This window comes from Gorilla gorilla, chromosome 23 (genome assembly GCF_029281585.2).
Source record: "Gorilla gorilla gorilla isolate KB3781 chromosome 23, NHGRI_mGorGor1-v2.1_pri, whole genome shotgun sequence".
NCBI lineage: Eukaryota > Metazoa > Chordata > Mammalia > Primates > Hominidae > Gorilla > Gorilla gorilla.
The window spans coordinates 3,357,530-3,372,940 of record NC_086018.1 but is presented as its reverse complement, the minus strand read 5'-3'; the positions used below and the strand labels follow the sequence as shown (position 1 = coordinate 3,372,940).

At 53.8% G+C, this 15,411-nt stretch overlaps 1 pseudogene; it reads left to right on the top strand.

Moving 5' to 3' along the window:
- The first annotated feature begins 9,233 nt into the window (after positions 1 to 9,233).
- Positions 9,234 to 13,170, top strand: LOC134758172 (cell division cycle protein 27 homolog; annotated as a pseudogene).
- The last annotated feature ends 2,241 nt before the right edge of the window (positions 13,171 to 15,411 follow it).

Below are 15,411 nucleotides of genomic sequence, written 5' to 3'. Positions count from 1 at the left end.
GGGAATCGGCAGGCGGCGGGCAGGGAAGAGGGCACAGACGGGCAAGGGCACCCAGGAGCCCACAGAGGCGGCAGCTCGGGGGAGAAACCTCGGGTACGGCCGGGCCACCAGGAAAACACGGCCGCGGGATCCCACCGCCACAGACACGAGGGCGGTCCCGCGGCGCCCCGCCTGGGACGCCGGACGGCCCTCGGCCCCCCCACCGAGATCCGCCTCGCGAGCCCCGGGGTCCCGCCACCGGGGACCCCGAAGCGACCGCAGCCACGAACCCAACGCCAGCACCACCATCGCTCGTGATTCTCGTCCATCCTCCGGCCCGGCCCCGCTCCGGGAGACCGGCGCGCCCCCACCGCGGGACGCTTTCCCAGGGCCCAGGCGGCCCGACCCCACGCCACGCAAAACGCGGTCGCCGACACCGGTCACGACTCGGCAGGGGAGCGGGCGGAGAGCCGACTCACGGCGGAGGGACTCACGCGCCGGGCGGTACACCGCGCAGCACACACCCACCACCGCTCGCCGGCCGCCACGTCCCAACCCGCCAGGACGCCGGGCCCGGCCCGGCGGGATCCTCCCCCGACTCGGAAGGGGGAGGCGCGGGCCACAGTAGGCGACGAGCCGCGCTCGGCCACCACCGCGGTGGCCGGCGGAACCCTCGCTCTCCCCCCTCAACCCCGTCGAGGGGGAAGCGGAGGAGGGTCCTCTGCGAGCGAGTCGCTACGGCAGCGCTACCGTAACAGAGGCAGAGACAGAGGCGGCAGTCCGGGGGATCCGGTACCCCAAGGCACACCTCTCGGATCGCTAGAGAAGGCTTTCTCACCGAGGGTGGGTCACACTCCCCAACCGCCAGCCACCCCTCCTCGGGCCCGCAGAGGCGCCGAGGGACGCCTGGGGAAGGGAGAGGGCCTGCGGTACGAGGAAACACCTGCGTGCGGCCACCTTGAGCGTTCGCGGTCAGGGCGGGGGCTCGGCCGGTGCGCGCGTGCGCGCAACCCCACGAGGCCCCCCCCGTCCCCCCACCTCCTTCCTTCCGAGGCAAAGCACCTCCGAAGTCAACCCACACACGACCGGTCGGAGGCGGAACGGCAGCCCCTCGGCGGCCAGCCGGCGCACGCGTCACCGGCCCGAACCCACCGCGATCGCTCACACGGCCCGCGCGCACCCGCCAAAGGGGGAGCACGGGACGTGCACTCGCCGGACCAGGCGGGCGCCCTTCCCCGCGTGGGAGAGGCGCGTCTCGTCTCACTCAACCGCCTCGAACCCCACACCTACGAGCTCCCTCAGGACCCACACGCGGACACCGCGGTGGCGACCGGAGGAGGGGGGCACTGGGGGCGGGAACGACACACCACCGCTCGGCCTCGGGCACCTGAGGGACAACCCGGAGCGCTCCAGGAGCACCGCAAGGGCCCAGGCGGAGCCGACGCTCGAGCAAACCCCCGGAGAGGGCAGCACGACGGGCCGGCGGGACGGCACCCCCACCGCCGCGGAGGGGGCCCGCCCGCAAGTCGACAACCACGGGAGGCGACAGCGAGGGGTGTCTGCCGCGTCAGAGGACCCCGCCGACCCGTCCCGCGACGCAGAAGGCGGCGGGCGGGACGCCGAGGTCAGGCCGGGTTCCGCACCCCACGCCTTCCCACACGCACCACCCGCAGGCGGGGAGAGGAGAGACGAGGGGCCCCCGCGGGGCGGAGCGAGAAGAACGGACCCGTTCGCCACGAACGTCCGCCCCTCGCCCGGCGCGGCTCGGACCCGGCCCGGGAGAGCATGACGTCACCACATCGATCGCGAAGAGCCCCCCGGGAGCGGAGGTCGGCCACCCGGCCGGCCGGCCAGCCAGCCAGACCAGCCGATCGGCCCCGGCCAACTCCCCACCCCGGGGAAGGGGCGGCGGACAACCCAGCGGAGACGAGAACGCCTGACACGCACGGCACGGAGCCAGCGGGGTGGGGTTGTCGCAGCCGCCCCGGGCGCCCGCAGCGGAGAGCGCACGGGGGCAGGGTGGCCCCCGCCGCCTTCCCCGCCGCCCCCCGGGTGGGTCAGAGACCCGGACCCGGGCCGGCACCGGGAGTCGGGACGCTCGGACGCGCGAGAGAACCACAGGCCCGCGGGCCCCAGCAGGCGGCTCAAGCAGGAGCACGGCCGGCTAGCCGGGTCACCGGTAGGCCAGAGCCCCGCACGCATCCAGAGGCCCAACCTCTCCAGCGACAGGTCGCCAGAGGACAGCGTGTCAGCAATAACCCGGTGGCCCAAAATGCCGACTCGGAGTGAGGGATATACCTCCCCCGGGGCCGGGAGGTCGAGTCACCGACCACACCGCCGGCCCACGAAACGCGCGACACGGACACCTGTCCCCAAAAACGCCACCATCGCGGCCACACACGGAGCGCCCGGGGCCCTCTGGTCAACCCCAGGACACACGCGGGAGCAGCGCCGGGCCAGGGACGCCCTCCCGGCCGCCCGTGCCACACGCAGGGGGCCGGCCCGTGTCTCCAGAGCGGGACCCGGAAGCATTTTCGGCCGGCCCCTCCTACGACCGGGACACACGAGGGACCGAAGGCCGGCCAGGCGCGACCTCTCGGGCCGCACGCGCACTCAGGGAGCGCTCTCCGACTCCGCACGGGGACTCGCCAGAAAGGATCGCGGCAGAGGGACGGCGGCCCGGCCCGGGGACCGCTCCCCGGCACCCGGGGGACGGGGGCAGGACGGTCCCCGGCTCCCCACGGGGACTCGTCGGAAACGAATTCGGCCACCGCCTCAGACGGCCAGGATGAGCGCGGACGGACCCGCGACCGGGCCGGGAAGGGCGTCCCCAGCCTCCCTCGCCACGCGCGGCGGGTCCCCCGCGGGTCGCGGCTCGGGCCTCGGGAGCTGCGGCACGCTGGTCGACCAGCCCGGGCAGCCCCACGCCCGGCTCGGGCCCAGAAGCGCAGCGACAGCCTCTCCCCCACATAAACCTGCACGCCAGAGCTCTGACTCACAAGCGACGCGCCACAGCTCTGGCGCCACCGGGCCAGCCGGGCTGACGACCGCGGGCTTTCCGGAGCTCTGCCTAGCTCACAGCGGGGACGGTCCCCTCCCTCGGCAGCTGCCACCGCAGCTCCGGAAGCCGAGAGCACGATCTAAAAGCGGCCGCCAGATGGAGCCCGACGACCGCCGCGAACGTCAGCGAGACAGATCCGGATGGCAGGGCGGCCCGGGGACCGCAAAAGCGAAACCGTGAGTCGAGAAGCTCTTCCCGAGGCCAAAAACGCAGCCCCTCTACCCCAACCCCACACAAACGGTACCCAAAACGGGTCTCTGCCTCGACCGCGACAGAGTCAGAAGACAACCCACGGCGTGTGGGTGTTTGGAGATGCATCTCGGAAGCAGGGAGGGAGGGAGGGAGGGAGGGAGGGAGAAAGAACACACAAGGACTCGGTCGCCGGTCGCTGCAGACACACGGAGAGGCAGAATGCGTAGGCTCTTCCAGAATCCACACAGAGACAGACAGAGGGAGAGAAAGAGGGAGGGACGGGGGGAATGGGGCAAAGAGACAGACGGCGAAAGGGAAGGAGGGAGGGAAGGGAGCAGGGAGGGAGGAAGACAATGGAGAAAAGAGAGACCGTTTAAAAAACGTAGATACGCAAAGAAAACTTTTGAAACAGTCCATTTTTAAAAGACAGACGGAAAGGAAAGACACATGAAAAAGAGAGAAAGAATGAGGAAAGAAACGAAGGAAAAAAGGGAAAAAGAAACAGAGAGGAAAGAAAAAAGAAGGAAAGACAGGGAACGAAAGAGAAATAAAGCACGAAAGAAAAAAGAACAGAAAGAGAGAAAGAAGGAAAGGAAGAGAGGAAGAAACGCCTAAAGAAGGAGAGAAAGGTAGAAAGGAAGGAAGAAAAACATAAAAGAGAGGAAGAAAGAAAACAGAGACAAATACGTACACTCGTTCATTTAGAAACATAAATACAACACTTTTCATACGTAAGCATACACGTATTTGTCGGCGATCGCTTCTTTCTAGAGCGACGTGTATTCATTTATGCGAAATAAACACCTGCATCTATCACATAGAGGTATGTTTCTACATAATCGATGCGTATTTACTATACACAAGCGTATTCAACGTAAAGATACACATTTTCGTTTACATATAAATGTATACAAACGTTTACGTCGATAAATATAAGCGAACACATGGAAACGAAAGAAACAAAAAAACGAAACGAGTCAACAGGCTGGGCACGGTGACCCACGCCTGTCATCCCAGCACTTTGAGAGGCCGAGGTGGGCGCATCACATGAGGTCGGGAGTTGGAGACCAGCCTGACCCACATGGAGAGACACGGCGTGCCTACTAAAAATACAAACATCAGCCAAGCCAGGCGTGGGGGTGCCTCCCTGTAATCCCCGCTAATCAGGAGGCTGAGGCGGGAGAAGCGCTCGAACCCGGGAGGCGGAAGGTGCGGTGAGCCAAGATCGCGCCATGGCACTCTAGCCGTGGAAACAAGAGTGAAACTCTGTCTCAAAAGGACGAAACAGAAAGAAACAGAGAAAGAAAGAAAGAAAGAAAGAAAGAAAGAAGAAAGAAAGAATGAATGAATGAAAAGAAAGCAAGAAAGAAAGAAAGAAAAAGAAAAGAAAGCAAGCAAGAAAGAAAAGAAAGCAAGAAAGAAAGCACGAAAGCAAGCAAGCAAGAAAGCAAGAAAACAAGGAAGCAAGAAAGCAAGCAAGAAAGAAACAAAAGACAGAAAGCAAGCAAGAAAGCACGAAAGCAAGCAAGCAAGAAACAAAAGAAAGAAAGAAAGCAAGAAAACAAGAAAGCACGAAAGCAAGCAAGCAAGCAAGTAAGAAAGAAACCAAAGAAAGAAAGAAAGCAAGAAAAGAAGAAAGCACAAAAGCAAGCAAGCAAGAAAACAAGGAAGCAAGAAAGCAAGCAAGAAAGAAACAAAAGAAAGAAAGAAAGCAAGAAAACAGGAAAGCACGAAAGCAAGCAAGCAAGCAAGCAAGCAAGAAAGCAAGCAAGAAAGAAACAAAAGAAAGAAAGAAAGAAAGAAAGAAAGAAAGAAAACAGGAAAGCAAGAAAGCACGAAAGCAAGCAAGCAAGCAAGAAAGCAAGAAAACAAGAAAGCAAGAAAACACGAAAGCAAGCAAGCAAGCAAGCAAGCAAGCAAGCAAGCAAGCAAGCAAGCAAGCGAGAGAGAGAGAGGCTGGGCGCGGCGGCTCACGCCTGTCATCCCAGCACTTTGGGAGGCCAAGGCAGGCGGATCACCTGAGGTTCGGAGTTGGAGACCAGCCTGACCAACATGGAAAAACACCGTCTCTACTAAAAGTACAAACATCAGCCAGGCACGGTGGCCCATGCCTATAATCCCAGCTAATCAGGAGGCTGAGCCAGGAGAATCGCTTGAACCTGGGAGGCAGAGGGTGCGGTGGGCCGAGATCGCGCCATTGCCCTCTAGCCTGGGCAACAGGAGTGAAACTCTGTCTCAAAAAAAAAAAAAAAAAGGAAGAAGAAGAAAAAAAAGAGAAAGTAATAAAGAAAGAAAGAAAAGGCAAGGCCAGGCAAGTCCAGGCAAGGCAAATCTACCTGCTTTCACTACATCTGGGGAGAATCAGGAAAGTCCCCAACAACAACAAGGCCTAAAGTGGAGCTGCCATCTGTAAAACCCGAGCGGAAGCGTCCACGCGGGTTAAAGACACGAAGAAAGACAAGGAAACCATTGACCAAGGAGAAGAACAATCTGGCCCAGCCAGGGTCTGTCTCCTGAGGTGGTCTGGGCAACCAGGGAATGGGACGGAGGGAGGGCGGGCCTCCGAGACTCCGTCTCGAAACATAAATCATCATGATAAAATAAAATTAAGTTAAAAAAAGAAATCACGCATGATTCCTAACGTGTCTGATGCCTGGAAAGGCGAGAGGCGTACGTGTACGTCACGGTGGGGTTGTTTTCTTCTTTTTTTTTTTTTTTCCTTTTTTCTTTTTTCCCGGAAACTCACTTTTTAATTATTTTGTTGCATTTCATTTTTATTTTCATTTTCATTTTTTTGAGACGGAGTCTCGCTCTGTCGCCCAGGCTGGGGTGCAGTGGCGCGATCTCGGCTCACTGCACCCTCCGCCTCCCAGGTTCAAGCGATTCTCCTGCCTCAGCTCGGCCTCCCGAGTAGCTGGGATTACAGACAGTACAGCACAGCACGGCACCCGGCTAATTTGGTGTGTTGTGAGTAGAGACGGGGTTTCACCATACTGGCCCTGTTGGTCTGACCGCCTCTTGATCCACCGGCCTTGGCCTCCCAAAGTGAGGGGATGACAGGCTTGAGCCACCGCGCAGGGCCCATTTATTTATTTTATTTTATTTATTTATTTATTTATTTTAATTTATGTATTTATGTATTTATTTATTTATCTTAGTTTATTTCTTTGAGACGGAGTTTCGCTCTTGTTGCTCAGACTGGAGTGCGATGGCGCAATCTCGGCTCACCGCCACCTCCGCTTCCCAGGTTCAAGCGATTCTCCTGCCTCAGCCTTCCTAGCAGCTGGGATTAGAGGCATGTGCCACCACGCCCGGCTAATTTTGTATTTTCAATTGAGACGGGATTTCTCCATGTTGGTCGGGCTTGTCTCCAACTCCCGACTTCAGGTGATGCGTCCACCTCGGCATCCCAAAGTGATGGGATGACAGGCATGAGCCACCGCGCCTGGCCTATTGTGTTGTGTTGTATTGTATTGTATTGTATTGTATTGTATTGTATTGTATTGTATTGTATTGTATTGTATTGTATTGTATTGTATTGTATTGTATTGTATTGTATTGTATTTACTGTATCCTATCGTATCGTGTTGTATCGTATTGTATTGTATTGTAATGGATTGTATTGACTTATCTTATTTAGTTAGTTACTTTGGTGTTATTTTATTTATTTATTTGTTTGTTCGTTCTTGCCTGATCAAAGGTCAATCAGACCCAGTCGTCAAAGTGGCGATTTCCTAGGCAACAAGGGAGGGAGGAACTTGGAGGTGGGGGCGGGGGCGGTAGAGAAGACACAGTTGCCCCAGGCTGTGCGCAGGCGGCCTGGTGCTCCCTTCCTCTGTGAGGCCTCCGTCTTCAGAGTAACAGTGACCGCTAGGTGATGCCCGACGTCTGCCAGTGAGAGTGTCAGCCTGGAATGAATTGGGATCCCCTGGGGAGGGGGTGGGGGGAAGGATGGAGGTTCCCACAGCACAGTGGGTCACCGCGCCCTCCAAGGCGATCCCCACAACTAATCGACCAGGGCTCCTGGGGGGAGGCAGCCTAAGTCCCCCACCCATCGGATCATCTGGAACTTCCGTCCAGAGACGAGAGACCGACTGGGAATTCTCTCAGTCAAGGTCCGAACCGAAAAGAATCACTGTCACGGACACCAGGACTAAGGCCATTTCTAAAAGACTGGTTTCTGTGTTTTGGGTGAATCCGTGTATTTCTGTATCACAAAATTACTGACTTTGAACGTTACGATTTTTCTCCTCCTTACGTGTACGGTCCTGTGATAGACAGACCAGGGGACTCCTCAGCTCAGAGTCCATGAGGCCAGAAGCTGACATCCCAAATTTCTATTTAGAATGAATTTAAACACGCCAGCCAAACGCTCTGCCGTGAAACTGTCTGTCGGGAAGACAAGCGGGGGAGGGGGGGAAGGGGGGTCCGGGCGCGGTAGGCTCGCGCCTGTCATCCCCGCACTTTTGGGAGGCCGAGGGCCGGTGGATCCCTCGGTCCAAGCCTTGGCAACACGGTGAAGCCTCGTCTCAAAAAAAAAAAAAAAAAATTACACAAACTAACTGGTTTCATAACCTGGACTCCAAGTTAATAAATAGATAAATAGGCCGGGGGCGGTGGCTCACGCCTGTCATCCCAGCACTTTGGGAGGCCGAGGTGGACGGATCACGGGATCGGGAGATCGGGACCATCCTGGCTACCACAGTGAAACCCCGTCTCTACTCAAAATACAAAAAGTTAGCCAGGCACGGTGGCGGGCGCCTGTAGTCCCAGCTACTCGGGAGGCTGAGGCAGGAGAATGGCATGAACCCGGGAGGCAGAGCTTGCAGTGAGCCGAGATCGCGCCGCTGCACTCCAGCCTGGGCAACAGAGCGAGAGTCTGTCTCGAAAATAAATAAATAAGTAAATAAGGAAAGAAATAAATGTAAATAAATAAATAGATTAAAATTGAAAACTAAAAAAAGGTAAAATAATTAAGAAAAAAAATAAATGTAGCCGGCCGGTCACGATGGCTCACGCCTGTCATCCCAGCACTTTGGGAGGCCGAGGCGGGCAGATCCACTGGGGTCGCCAGTTCGAGACCAGCCTGACCGACATGGAGAAATGCCGTCTCTACTAACAATACAAAATCAGCCGGGTGTGGTGGCCCGTGCCTGTAATCCCAGCTACTCAGGAGGCTGAGGCAGGAGAATCGTTTGAACGCGGGAGGTGGAGGTTGCGGTGAGCCGAGATGGTGCCACTGCACTCCAGCGTGGGCACCAAGAGTGAAACTCCGTCCGAAGGGAAAAAAAAAAATTAAGTGCTGTATTCTGTTATTTTTGCTTCCTACCCTGAGAAGAACATAATACAGCTGTTGTCTTTCTGCCTGCCTGCCTGCCTGCCTGCCTGCCTGCCTGCCTGCCTGCCTGCCTGCCTGTGGCAGGGCCTCATTCTGTCTTTCGCCCAGACTGGAGCGCAGTGACACAATTATGGCTCACTCACTGCAGCCTCAACCTCCCCAGGGTTAGGCGATTCCTCGAGGGACCCTACGGCCTCGGCCTCCCAAAGTGTTGGGGTTACAGGCGTGAGCCACCAGCACCCGGCCTGAGTTAATACATCTGGTCTCACTACGTCTTAACCACGCACCCACGAAGAACTCAAGTCAAGAGAGAGTCGGCAAGAGACTCTCAGCATTCTCTCCCGAAAGCACGTGTGTCCCGAGCTCCTGTGGTTTCAGGTGGCCGCGCGCAGAGGCGAGATTTCCAATGTTTCCGGAGAGGTGCGAGCCACAGTCACTCGGGGCATCCGAGCACGAGATGGGGTTTCTGACAGCGACTGAAGGGCCAGGAAGGGCCAGAATCTGCCAAGACCCGCGTTCCAGGGTGGGGCCGATGGAACCCAAGGTAGAGGGAGTCAGCGGTCCGCACGGAGAGAGCTCCAGCCCTAGGCCCCACTGTGCAGACCGAATCAGAAGGAAGAGAGTCCTTCGTCCTCCATGCCACATCCCTCACATCCCCCCCCCCCCACTGAACTTGGGAGTGGATCCGTGTTCTAAACACGAGGTGACTCTCGGTTTGCAATGGATCACAAGGGGCCGGGCTTTCCCGAGTCAGCAGGATAAAGAAGTCATTCTGGCTCGGACTCCCCCACCATCCCCCGGTAACGGTCGGTAACGGTCGCTGGTGACTTTAAATGAGCCGGGGCTGGCCGGGCCGGAGCCGCTACGGGGCGGGGGGGGGGTGGGGGGTGGTGCCTGAGGCACTGCAGAAAGTGGGCCTGAGCCTCGAGGATGGCGGTGCTGCAGGGACCCGTCCAGGCTGCTATATGGCAAGCACTAAACCACTATGCCTACCGAGATGCGGTTTTCCTCGCAGAACGCCTTTATGCAGAAGTACACTCAGAAGAAGCCTTGTTTTTACTGGCGACCTGTTCTTACCGCTCAGGAAAGGCCTATAAAACATATAGACTCTTGAAAGGACACAGTTGTACTACACCGCACTGCAAATACCTGCTTGCGAAATGTTGTGTTGATCTCAGCAAGCTTGCAGAAGGGGAACAAATCTTATCGGGTGGAGTGTTTCATAAGCAGAAAAGCCATGATGATATTATTGTTCCTGAGTTTGGTGATTCAGCTCGCTTTCCCCTTCCATTGTTGGGACATGTATATTGCAAGACAGATCGGCTTGCCAAAGGATCAGAATGTGACCAAAAGAGCCTTCGTTGAAATCCTTTCCTCTGGTGTCCCTTTGAATCATGGTGTGAAATAGGGGGGAAAAGCCGGATCCTGACCAAACATTTTGATTCACATCTCTAGAGAGCTTTAGCAACTGCCTGTCCAAGTGTTGCGCCACAACACTTGGGCCTCGTCCTAGTTCACGTCACAGACAGCCTGAGACCGTTCTTACGGAAACAGCCCAGGACACCGTTGAATTAAACGGATTGAATTTAGAATCTTCCAATTCAAAGTACTCCTTGAATACAGACTCCCCAGTGTCCTCTATCGATTCAGCTGTCCTTTCACCTGATACTGTCCCACTGGGAACAGGAACTTCCATATGATCTAAACAGGTTCGACATAAACCAAAAACTGGTCGCAGTTTTATTAGGAGGACCAGCAGCTGTTAGTCCATTAACCCCAAGTGTTGACATTCTGCCATCAGAAACCCCAAGTCCCGGAGACGGATCCTATTGACAAAACTGCACTGGTATTAGACACCTTCTGTCATTGACGTGCCATCCACCGGAGCCCCTTCAAAAAAGTCCGTTGCCAGAATCGGCCAAACCGGAACACAGTCTGTCTTCTCGCAGAGGGGAAAGAGCCCAAAGGTAACTCCAATTCTTGCAAAAACACAAAGTTCTGGTCCGCCGACAAGGGCAACACCTCAGGTATTGAGCCCCACTATGGCATCTCCCGAACGCACCGCCTCGAAGAAATTCACGACTCTTGACTAGTGACAGCTCCACAACCGAGGAGAATAGGAGAAAATTAAAAATGAAGTTTCCACCTAAAATCCCAAACAGAAAAACAAAAAGTAAAACTAAGAAAGGAGGAATAACTCCACCGAACATAAGTGATAGCCTGGAAGTGACAAAATTGGACTCTTCCGTCATTTCAGAAGGGAAAATAGTCGCAATCGCGCCTCAGATTCAGGCTTTTAATCTACAAAAAGCAGCAGCGGAAGGCTCGATGAGCCTTCTTCGTGAAAGGGAGAAAGGTTATTTAGCTTTGTGTTCTTACCACGGCAAAGAAGCTCTCAATATCTTGAGCCATCTAGCTTCTCACCACTGCAATACCGGTTGGGTACTGTGCGAAATTGGAAGGGCCTATTTTAAACTCTCAGAGTCCATGCAAGCTGAAAGAACATTCTCAGAGGTTAGAAGGATTGAGAATTACAGAGTCGAAGGCGTGGAGATCTACTCTACCACACTTTGGCATCCTCCGGAAGGTGTTGCTCTTTCAATTCTGTCCAAAGACTTCACAGACATGGATAAAAATTCGCCAGCCAGAGGCCTGGTGTGCTGCAGGGAACTGTTTCGGTCTGCAACGGGAACACGATATTGCGATTCAATTCTTCCAGAGAACTCTCGAAGTGGATCCAAATGATGCTTATGCCTATAGTGCATTAGGGCGTGAGCTTGTCTTCACTGAAGAATTGGACAAAGCATTAGCTGGTTTTAAAAATGCTATCAGAGTCAATCCTAGACATTGTAAGGCATGGTAAGTGGTAATGAAGTGTAAAGACAAAGCCTTATGGATGGTGCCGGTACTCGCTAATTTTTCTGGTTAGATAGCTCTTTATTGTCACGAATTTGGTTAAAAATACTTAGGGATGGTACATACTGCTGAATAACTTCTAACTAAGATGTTTCCTTATGAAACGTATGTCTTTAACAAACTCTGAAATGAACTCATGATCGTAGAATACCAGATCCTTATACTCAACAGTTTCAGTCTTCTAGCAAGCTTTTTTGCAGACACTGTAGCTGTCTTTGGTTTGTGTGTGTGTTTCTTTAGTTGTGTTACTTGATTTGTTACCTTTTCTTCGAGCACCGAAGTGGTGATGGGGACAAGAAGTGCTTGGGAGATTGGAAAGGAATAGCATAGTTCACTTATTGGATAATAGAAAAATAGATGGAAACAATTCACTAGCTGCCGCTTTTTGACAGCGTTCCAGTTTACGGAGTGACTATTAAGAACTTCACGTACCCTTTAATTTAGCAGTCTCTCCGTTTTACCCTTTTGTACTCGTGTATAAGTAGGCACATAGGAAATTACTCCCTAGGTCATATTGTGATCAACGGAATACGATATGAACATGCGTGGTCCTACTTCTGCCTCAACACCATACTCACCGTTGACATTTATTGCATTTTTCTGGACTGACTTCATAGTTTTAAACGTCAAGAGAAGGCCGGGCGCAGTGGCTCACGCCTGTCATCCCAGCACTTTGGGAGGCCGAGGCGGGCGGGTCACGAGGTCAAGAGATCGAGACCATCCGGGCCAACACGGTGAAACCCCGTCTCTATTAAAAGTATAAAGATTAGCTGGGCGTGGTGGCGGGCACCTGTAGTCCCAGCTACTCGGGAGGCTGAGGCAGGAGAATCGCTTGAACCCAGAGAGGTGGCGGTTGCAGTGAGCCGAGATCACACCATTGCACCCCAGCCTGGGCGACAGAGCGAGACGCCGTCTCAAGAGAAATAAATTAAAAAAATAAATACATACATAAATAAATATCAAGAGAAAGTATAATTCTGAAGTCATAACCCTGTGGTAGTTATTTTGTCAGATACGGTGATCTGACTTACTACAGCAGCGGAGTTCTATCATTTGATTTGCTTCTAAATCTGAAGCATTATATTACTGAAACATTTTTTGATTTGTGAATATGTTGTTTAATGGATCATATCTCATTTTGCTGTAGTAGTTACATTGCCCGAAAGATGGCCAAAAAGACAGCGCCAGCTACTGCTGACCAACGTCACAATCAACTTGCCAATACTGCCTTCTCTTCCGATAGCTATGTTCTCCGTCATATTTTAAGAACTCAGTTCTTCATAAGACGTGTGTCGTTTTCGATTTTTTCCCAAGTCTGGTTGATCCTTGTGTTGTTATTTTTTTAAATGTGTATTGTCTGTTCAGCTATTTTGCAGGAGTCGCATTCTTAAAAAAATCTTAACCCTATCAAAAATCGTGTTTAAAGGAGGATTATTCAGATTGGCCAGCCTTTACTAGGAAGAGTTTAAATGCTGACGTATTTAGGCAGCTCTAAATACTGAGCAACTTTACTCTAACTACAAAATAGATAGCCTTTCTTTTGTCTTCACTTTCACTATCATTAGCACAGTGTTTAATACCTTTTCTTCATCTACAACACAATTATAATGATATATGAAGCCACTCAAATAAGGCAGACATGTTGCGTTGCGCTTAAAAAAAGAAAAAAAAAAAAAAAAAAGAAGTCTCTCTGTGGCACAGAATGAGGTGTGGCTCGAATCTGGAATCTCCAGTGAAAACCAATGAAAGAGGGTGAAACCCCGTGTCTACTAAAAAAAAAAAAAAAAAAAAAAAAATGAGGCGGCCATGGTGGCGCTGAGACAGGAGAATCACTTGAACCCAGGAGGCAGAGGTTCCAGTGAGCTGAGATCACGCCACTGCACTCCAGGCTGGGGGGACAGAGCAAGACTCCATCTCAGAAACAAACAAACACACAAAGCCGGTAAAGGTGTTTAATTCGACGGTGTCAGGCTCAGGTCTCTTGACAGGATACATCCAGCACCCGGGGGAAACGTCGACGGGTGGGGTGGAATCTATTTTGTGGCCTCAAGGGAGGGTTTGAGAGGCAGTCCCGCAAGCGGTGATGGCCTAAAGAAGCCCCTCCGCCCAAGAAGCGATATTCATTTCTAGCCTGTAGCCACCCAAGAGGGAGAATCGGGCTCTCCACAGACCCCACAAACCCCACCCCACCCCACCCCCACCCCTCCCACCTCGTGAAATGGGCTCTCGCTCCGTCAGGCTCTATTCATTCACACCGTGTGCTTTTGGAACCTCCAGCGTGTGTGCGTGGGTTGCGTGGTGGGGTGGGGCCGGCTGCGGACAGAGGAGGGGATAAAGCGGCGGTGTCCCGCGGGTGCCCGGGACGTGGGACGTGGGACGTGGGTGGGGTGGCCAGAGCCTAGGGAACTCATCGCCTGTCAGGACGTCTCCCCTCCTGGTCCCCTCTCTGACCTACGCTCCACATCTTCGCCGTTCAGTGGGGACCTTGTGGGTGGAAGTCACCATCCCTTTGGACTTCTTTAGCCGACGAAGGCCGGGCTCCCGAGAGTCTCCCCGGAGGCGGGGCCTTGGGCAGGCTCACAAGGATGCTGACGGTGACGGTTGGTGACGGTGATGTACTTTGGAGGCCTCGGGCCAATGCAGAGGTATCCATTTGACCTCGGTGGGACAGGTCAGCTTTGCGGAGTCCCGTGCATCCTTCCAGAGACTCATCCAGCGCTAGCAAGCATGGTCCCAAGGATCCCAGCTCCCAGCAGAGGCACTTTTGTTCACACAGGATCCTGGGCAGGAAAGTTCTCAGCAGGCTTAGGCCTCCTAGCCAGAAAGCCAAAACCACTTCTGGGATTTTTTTCAAAGAGCCAGTGGTTCCACAAGGGGCCGTGGGTAGTTGTGGAAATGGAGAGAAGTGTTTGCACATACATATTTGAGACAGAACGGACAGGGCTCGGTCACAGATCACTTAGGACATGGGCAGATGCACATTGAGAAAACCCTTCCGGCATCCTAGGGGAACAGAGGTACGATTTTTCGAGACAGTTGAGGGAGAAGCCACCCCAGATTTTAGGGTTGGATCTTTATTCATATGTAGTATCTATGAGGTATCCAAGTCCAGAAATCAACTCGCCCGTTCTGTACAGCATTCTGTAGGGAGATCAAATCTGGGATGTCAGAAGTGAAGAATTCAGGCCTTGGTAATGGATCAGATTAGATGTACTTGAGCTTATTTTGCAAAAAAAAGAGAGGGCGGGAGAGAGCGAGAGCCAGAGACCGAGACAGAGAGAGAGAGAGAGACAGAGACAGAGACAGAGAGAGACAGACAGAGAGAGACAACGATACACAAAGAGAGAAAGACAGAAAGAGAGAGAGACAGATAAAGAGACAGACGGAGAAAGACAGAGATGGACAGAGACAGAGAGAAACAGAAAGAGAGAGAAACAGAGACAGGAAGGGAGAGAGACAGGCAGAGAGAGAGAGAGACAAACAGACAGGCAGACAGACAGGCAGAGAAAGAGAGTAAGACAGAAGGCAGACACATGCACACACACACCCACACCCACAGAGAGAGAGACAGAGAGAGACAGAGAGAAAGAGACAGACAGAGAGAAAGAGACAGAGAGAGAAAGACAGACAGAGAGAAACAGACAGAAAGAGAGACACAGACAGGGACAGAGAAACAGCCGACAGGGGGAGAGAGAGAGAGAGACAGACAGAGACAGACAGACAGACAGGCAGAGAAAGACAGTAAGACACAAGACAGACAGAGAGAGAGAGAGAGAGAGAGAGAGAGAGAGAGAGAGAGACAGAGACAGAGACAGAGACAGAGACAGAGAGAAAGAAAGACAAAGCCAGAGAGAGAGAGAAACAGACAGGGAGAGAGAGAGAGAGACAAACAGACAGACAGGGAGAGAGAGACTAAGACAGAAGA